Consider the following 9,008-nt stretch of genomic DNA (forward strand, 5'->3'; position numbering starts at 1 on the left):
CCTTCACTGGTAGTTTACTTAACTTTTTAATTAGAATTTAATGAGGACAGAGACACATCTACCTGACCCATACAGTGGGCATACAAAGGTGATGAGGGTAGAACTCCTGTTCTTTACACAGCATCACTCTTGCTTCTGTCTCAGTACACCCCCACACCTGGGGGCAGTTTAGGGCGTGTTCCTCTGCACAGAACATCTGTCTCACGTGTTCTCACAGCCAGCTCTGGGAGAGTGCAAAAGGGAGGAGAGGGAGCAAGGACTCTCTTACTATCTCAGCTTACCAACATTCACCTGTTCCCCTCTGGCCCTAGTCAAATCCCACCTATTACATGAAGCCTCTCCAAACACCCCCTTAAAGGACCTTTATGTTGTTCAAGCCATAGTTCTTCATGTGGGAGTGTGACATGGTCTTTAATGCACAGACTCTGAAGTTACATCTTTTCTATACATTTGTATATCCCTGCTAAATTCCAGATTATGTGAGGTCAAAACTGTTCCTAGTCTTTTACATCTGACAACACTTAATTCAAGGACATGTATACATTTGGTGGTCAATGCACATGAGATCAAAGAATGAACAAGTGGATGGATGGATGGATGATAAATGGATGGATGGATGATGAATGGACGGATGGATGGATGGATGGACAGATGGATGATGAATGGACGGACGGATGGATGATGAATGGACAGATGGATGGATGGATGGACAGATGGATGATGAATGGATGGATGGATGGATGGACAGATGGATGATGAATGGACGGATGGATGGATGGATGGATGATGAATGGACAGATGGATAGATAGATAGACGGATGGATGATGAATGGACAGACGGATGGATGGATGGACAGATGGATGATGAATGGACGGATGGATAGATGGATGGACAGATGGATGATGGATGGACGGATGGATGGATGGATGGATGGATGGATAATGAATGGACGGATGGATAGATGGATGGACAGATGGATGATGGATGGACGGATGGATGGATGGACGGATGGATGATGAATGGACGGATGGATAGACATGAACACAACTTACTTCTGACTTCCTCTCTTTCTCATTCCTCTCTTCCTCAGTGTAGTACATATATTCTCATAAACATTATTTCTGCACATTACGTATTCTTTTCTGACTGTACAAGTACTATACTCTTTAGAGAAAAAGAAAAATAACAGTAAAATAATAAAATCACCTGTAATGCCACTACCCAGAATACAGACACTCCCACTTTCTTGACTGAGTAAATAACGATCAAGCGTATTTACTTCTAATGTGCACATATTCTGTTTGAAATAAAATTTCTATCATGCTGTATGTAAAGTTTTGCATTTCAGTTCAGATATTACGATAAGAACATCCACACTTAGAATTCTCAGGCTGAATTGACAAAGTTAGAAAAGGAGGCTGCCCCAGAAGATTCTTAGACTAATTTGGAAAATGTGCTCCTGTATAGCCATTAATTCTATAACCTACTGAGGTGATTGCCTTTCTTGGGATCTCAGGAGTTTCATCATCTGTATAATGCAGTAGGAAGAACTTAAATAGTCAGGTCTCCTCACCTGGACAATTTAATTCCATTATATACACAGAAATGGATGGGGCTATTTCCTGACTTATACATGAGAAAACAGAGACTCAAAAAGGAAAGTTTGTGTTATTAGTTTGTTTGGGGTTTTTTTGCAAGGTTTTTTGTTTTTGTTTTTGTTTTTTTGTTTGTTTGTTTGTTTGTTGTTGTTTGGTTTGTGACTTGTATTGAGTAACTACTTTGAAGATAATGATACACATGTAATAACTATTATTATTCTCTTATTATTTGGTCATGATTTGTTTTATTTCTTCATAAAATAAAAATTTAAAGAGAGGTATTAGTACTGTTCAACTCCATATCTGCTCATTTTTCTCAGTACTGGGCTACTTTTGAAATAGAATGAAACTAAGATGGGGCCATGTTTAACTACTGAAGGTGGAAAAGACATGAGAGAGGCTCACTGTCACTGAAATGGCTTCTAAGCCATGGGCAATGATGCTTCCCAACACTGGGAAGATGGTAGATACAGAAAACAAGAGGGTTATAGTCTCTTTTCTCCAGGACAAAGCAGCTTAGATTCTCACTGAGAAGACAGACTTGCCCCATAACACTGGCCAATGCTATTTACAGCAATTCACTAGTCAAGAGCCAATAAGCATTGCAGGATGGGGCCGAGGCAAGCTGTTGAGGCCAGGTGGAAAAGGTATGGCCAATGACTAGTGGGAAAGTCAGGATGCATGAAGCCAGGAGAGAGCAGGTGGGATGCCAAACCCTGGGAGCAGAGCAGGAGCTCAGGGCAGGGCCATGGCCAGGTGTAAGAGACTGCAATAGCCGACACAAGACATCAGAGTCCCAGCCCAGCAAACAAAGAGATGGGTTTCTCTGCCCAATGAGCAAGCAGGCAAGATATACTCACTGAGGCTGTGACATTATTTGGGGCCAAAGGGCTGACATTCCTTTTCAAAAGTGCACTCCTGAGACCCCCACATCCACTTATCTTGAGAGCATGACCCCTAATGCCACAGCACCCTCAATCTCAGGACACAGGTTGGCCCTGTAGAACTAGGGGGAATTTAGGCCAGATGGATTTGGATGACAGACACCACTGCTCAGCCAAAGAAGTGTGTGGGACCAAAGTGTTTGCAACTACCACATCCGGCCCACATGACGGATTTAATTAAGGATTCTGGGGATAAGGTAAGACACAAATTCAAAATCTCATGCTGTCTTTTATAAAAAGGTTCATAGTTTAATCTCTGAATTAAAGTTTCTAAATACATTTTTCAAATATATCACCAAACCATTAGGGTCAGGAAACCAGATTTGTAGTAATGTTTTTCCTTTGGAACTCAGTTTCATTCTATATTAAATGGGAGGAATGGATTCAAATCTTAAACTTCAATTGCAAGTAAATTTTTAATTTCAAATAATTTTGAGATATAAGGAAGTTACACAGATAGTATGAAGAGTTCCTGTATGTTGTTTAGTGAGTTTCTCCTAATGCTAATGTACTATGTAAGCATGATCTTTTTGTTAAAACTAAAACTAACCAACATTGGAAATGATTATTAACAAAAACTCAGATTTATGCACGTTTTACCAAATTTTATGTTTACTCCTAAATATTGTTTTACAATTTCAAAAATGTTTTACTATTAACTTTTTATTTTTTGGTGTTGATGATTAAACTTATGGTCTTGCAGACCAAGCACAGATTCTCCCACTGAGCTGCATCCCCAGCACCTGACAGAATTTTTAGGGGCCCAGTTGAGAAGGAGCATAAGTCTGACAGTGACATGCTCATGCTTTAGGAACATGTGCAGGACACCGTCAGGAAAAGGAGAAAAAGACATCAGAGCTTCCCATACTGAAGACTAACAGAAAACTTGACTGGTAGGAAGTGTAAGAAATGAGCCTGTGGAATGGTTTTCTACTCTACTCAAAAGATTCTAATGTTCTGACCTCACCCACCAAAGTTTCTCCGAGTCTTAAAAAAGAGAAGGAAATCTTTGCTCCTGACCTGTCAAAACTCATGGCATGCATACAGCACTTCATGAGTCATTCTTGTCGACTTAGCTTTTTTTGTTTGGTTCATATTTTCTTTCATAATATGGGTCTGGTTTGGACTAAAATAATGCAATATATCTCAGGGGGCTCTCATTTAAATATGCCTATCGGCCAGGCATCGTGGCACAGGCTTGTCCTCTCAGCACTTTGGGAGGCTGAGGCAGAATGTTCACGAGTTCAAGCCAAGCTTAGGCAATTGAGCAACACAGCAAGATCCTGGCATTAAATAAAAATCCCTTTAAAAGGACTTGAGATATAGCATGGTTAGCATGGTGTGAAGGCCTTGGGTTCAATCCTAATCACCAAAAGTGGAAAGAAAACAATACTCACTGGAGCATCAAGATAATCACCGCGAGACAAGTAACCTCATGGTTTTGATCAATTTCACATTGTCCTCCTTCCTGATGTTTGCATTCATTCCATTTCTTGGGGATTGGAGTATTGATAATTCTGAATGGGATTCTCTGCAAGTGATGCCATTTCTAGTACAAATGAGTTAAGGTATAAAGATTGGCACAGTCATTTACTGAAGGATTTGGGAGACCTCTGAGTAACAGGAAGCTCTGCTCCGCAATGTGTGAGGAATTATCGATGATTTTACAAATGTCAGCTCTTTCTTCCTCCCAGTTTCCATCATCACGCCCATTGTACTGATGAGAAAACTGAGAATTATGAAAATAACTTGCCCTGTACATACACTCGACCATGGCAGATGGAATCTGGAGCCCACCTTCTTAAGCTCTCCATAACCCAGACCCAGGCTCTCCAGCCACACCAGCAATAGAGCCAAGATTAAACCATGTGAGCCAATGAGTGAGAAATTAATAGTGCTATCCAAAGGAAAGGCCTAGGCCTGTCAGTCAGTTACCCTTCACTCTGACAGGATACCTCAGATGAACAACTTTATAAGGAAAAAAATGTTTATTTGGGCTCAAATTTCAGAGGTTCTGGCCCATGGCCACCTGGCTCTGTTGCTTTGGGCCTGTGGTAGCCCTACAGTACATTATCAGAGGAGTCCTTGAAGAGGGGGCCTGTTCACTTCATGGTGGCCAAGAAAGGAAGATAAGGAGGGGAGGGGCCTTGGTCCCAATATCTCCTTCAAGGGCGTGCATACCCCAGGGACACTACCTTCCTTCCACTAGGCCCAAGCTCTTACAGGTTCCTTGGCCTCCCAGTAAGACCCCAATTTGGCAGCCTAGCCTTCAATGCTTGGGCTTTCAGAGGACATTCAAGATTCAAACAACAGTAGCATAACTATACAACTACACAGAACTATGTACATAGCCATAATACTCTTGTTATTGTTACCTGGTAACACCAGAGGCAAGAACAGTCCATTTTCCCTGACTTTTAAACTGGCACATAATTATGCCACGTAATTAATGTTTCCAACTCCCTTGAGTCTAGCCCCAAGCTCATGTACCAGTTGTGATGAAGAAAGACAAAGGGCATGTAGGTCTCAGGGAAGAGCCATTTTCCAGCTTTTCAAAATCTGAACAATAACCTCTCATGCTTTAAAAATGCCAGACAATATTTCTGAGGGGGAAAGAAAGCAAAATCAAAAGCCTTTCCAAAGTTTTCTTTTCAGAGAGCTTATAATTTCTGGAGACATTTACTCTTCTTTCAATCCATCTTTTTTTAACTTAGAAAAAAAATTTTTAAATAAATATATCTGGACAGTTTACAAAGTCCTCAGAGGCTTAAAAACTAGCTATAACGAGTACTGTATTTGACACATTTTTCTGTAGGCTATGTTACTTCATTCAAGGTTTTAATGTTTAAATAAACTGCTACCAAAATCAATACTCTACAAAATCATCCACTCAGGAGAGGTCTTCAATCCTTCTGCCCCATTTATGGCTGATTTGTGTGGTAAGAGAATGCCTTTTGTTACATTTCCCAGTCTGCCCAAAGTAGACCTGGCAATGCGGACAGCAGGTGTTCAGTGAAGACACAAGGACAAACTTCTTCCTATCCTGCCGTGAGCAGTAATTAGTACAAGTAAGAGAATAGGAGGCTCCAGAGTGTGATGGGCAGATATCAGGGGAACATCTTGTGATCCTTGTCCCACACAGGCTACACAGGGGGCAGTCAGATAAACAAATGACAGCTGGCTGGACTAACTCCATTCAAATCCCAAATCCCAGTTTTGCCAGTTGCTTAATGTGAGACTTGAGGCAAGTTGCTTAGTCTCTTTGTACCCATTTTTCTATTTATAACCCAGAGAAAGCAACAGAACACTTACTGCGTAAGATTGTTCTATATTTACTATACAAATCATCCCTAAAAATGGAAGTTCCTGAGGCTTAACCATGTCCCAGCTAAGCCTGTGTGAGGTGCCTCAGGCTGTACTGTGGCCCCCTTAAAGAAGCTGTGCAGACCACTTCCTTTGTGCAGACCCCAGACATCTCCAAGTGCAAAATTATACTCTAACAAAAGCAATCATTTTGGTTAAGAATCACTACTGTGAAATAAACAATGATGTCATGAAATTTACATCAGAGTGGGAAGGGGGTTTATTAAAAATAAACATGGACTGCAGGTATGGAACACATGTCCAGGCAACTCAAGGCCCTGGGCTCCATCCCTGGCACCACCAAAAGAAAAAGATAAACATATATCTTAGGATAGCAGGATGTGCTGTTTTATATGGGGATAAGTGTCAGCCTCTCCACCAAGGTGGCATTAGAACAGAGACCTAGAACAAGTGAGGGAGCAGTGTAAGCAGAAGCAAATACAAGTTCCAAAGCCCCAAGGAGGGAGTAGGCTGGAAGGGCTGGTGTTCTGTGAGCAGGAGGGTGAGGAGGGCAGGGAGCATTAGAGCAGAGAGAGAGCCAAGGCCTGGCCATCTATGGTTCATGGGTCAGAGCAAAGATAGGGCTTTGCAATGGGGCACCACTGAAAGGCTTTGAGTTTTAGAAGGCTGTGCTGGTTACTGGAGAAGAATCACTGGGGCTCATGGGCAGAAGGAAGCAGGGGACCAGGCAGAAAGTGAGTCGTCTATGAGTCATATGTGACTACATGGTGATACAGTAATGGTAACTTAGCTGTAGTGGCAATGGTGGAGATAGGGAAAAAAGGGTAGATTCATCTCATATTCAAAGAAAGAGCCAAAGGATTTGGTGATTCACTGGTGTGTGTGTGTGTGTGTGTGTGTGTGTGTGTGTGTGTGTGTCTGTCTGTCTGTCTGTCTGTCTGTCTGTCTGTAAAGGAATGAGAGAAAGAAAGAGGAAAAAGAAACTATGGGAAACTTTTGTAGCACTGAGTAGAGGAGCTGCTACCTCCGAAGTCTCTGAAATATCTTTCCTTGCTTTCATCACCGAGATTAGCAGTGTGCTATTTTTTGGCCATTATTTTCACAAGGAATAATAGCACTGAATCATCATCGCACAGGTTGAACAAAGAGTATTGAAACTATACTGCCACCCTGAGAGTTTGGCAGTATTCATTCACTAGCTAAAGAATCATTTACACAACATATTATCCGTATCTACGCTGTGTTGAGCGCTGTCCTGGGTGCTGAAAAGACTGTGAGGAAATAAGACTTCTCTCTGCATAGGTACATAATTCAAAACTGAAATTTAGCAGAAGTTAATCCCCACCAGAGTCATTGGTACTGGCTGAAATTAGTTACAAATACATATATTAGGGGTGGGAATGCTAAGAATCCCTTTACAAGCAGTATCCTGAGGTTTCCTGTGAATTCATCAACAGTGCATTCTGCCATCTCCTCCCCATCAAACGGAAAATCTGATTATTTTAATTCTCGGTTCCTGGAAAGAAACTCCTGATTTTCCCCCCACTCACTGAGAGGCGGAGTCCACTTACCATGCTTTGTGACCCATTTAGGTGTCTCTATAGGGCAATTACTGGTTTGCTTTTCTGTCCTTCTTGAAAGGCTATAAACATGATCACAGATACCATGTGTTGGTTTTTGTGATTGTAGCATTTCATACACAGACTGACAGGTCAAAAACACTCAGTAAACGTGTGTTGAAAACTGAATGAGCGAAACCAGTTGATCAAATATTATTGCCAAATATTCCCTCCTTTAATTTCATGATTGATTCATACAAGCTAGAAACTATAATTTATATCTTGGAAGCATCTGTGTCAGCTAGAACAGAACACTTATTTTATATTTAATGTTTGAATTTCCACCCAGGAAACATCTCATATTTTCATCTGTTCAGAATTTTATTAAAAATAGGACCTGGAGAGGGAGGTTTTTGAGTCTTCACTATTCCTTGAATGGGATTTAAGTGCTGGTATTTTCTGAATTTCAGAATCTGGAAAGAAACTTTTATTTTTCTCTAGACATAGGCATGAAAAAAATTTTTGCAATATCTTAAAAAATGTAAAAATGTTCATGTGAAGCCATAAAATTTAGGCTTCATATAAACCTAGTTATCTCTGGAGAAGAGTCGCTTTGGGGTATTAAATAAGTATAAGAAAAGAATTATCAAAAAAATTTAAATCTAAGCTTTCAGATACTATTATTTATCTAGTGAGTCTAAATATCAATGCAGAGTTAAAGAACAGTAAAGGTATTATGACACATGATGGTGAACATAAAAATCAGACATGAGAGATTCCTAGAAATATCCCAATTCAAAGACATCTGTCTGACTCTCCACCATAATCATCTCTGATATGACAAATAGAATGTAAAAATAAACAAAATCCTTATAAACTATGAACTAGGAAAAGAGGACATCAGAAACTTGACAGTCAGAGAAGACTACCTACCTTCAGGAATCAGCAAACCATGGTGTGTTTCAGTAAGTGAATTTTTACAGTACAAACATGCCTATTTGACTGTTCGGTATTTATATCCTACTTTCTCACTAAACACAATGGACAGGAACCATTTCGACAGAGATCATATCTCACACAAAACTTTAAACATTGAGTATCTGAGCCTTTACACTAAATGTCTGGAGACCCCAATATATTCCTACACCCCCAGCCTGTGACAGAACAGCATACTTGTGGAGGAAAAATGGGGACCCCCACCAAAAAAAGATGAGGGCTGGCACTAAGGACAGATGGAAGGATAGTCAGGAGCATGTGGCTCCCACCATTGCCACTGCCAGCACAGAAATGCCAAGGCCATTGTGGTGAGGGACACCTCAGGGGAGTGACCGCTGACCCACTTTTGGTATTGTGGACCTCACTGCCCAAAATCTGGAACAGAACCCATATAATATTCATCTCCCACAAAACGTCATTACCTTTGCATCCCAGAGGCATTGCCTTCTGACAGCAGCTTCTAAATCTGGCATCTTCTCTACACCACCAGACTACTTCCAGTCCACACTGGTGAAGGAGAAATCAAGATCTGAAAGAGCACATGCAGAGAATCTGAGAAGACCTGTGTGGGCCTGCAGTATGAGAA

This window comes from Fukomys damarensis, unplaced genomic scaffold (assembly GCF_012274545.1).
Source record: "Fukomys damarensis isolate Sample0158 unplaced genomic scaffold, DMR_v1.0_HiC HiC_scaffold_25, whole genome shotgun sequence".
In the NCBI taxonomy this organism is placed as follows: Eukaryota; Metazoa; Chordata; class Mammalia; order Rodentia; family Bathyergidae; genus Fukomys; species Fukomys damarensis.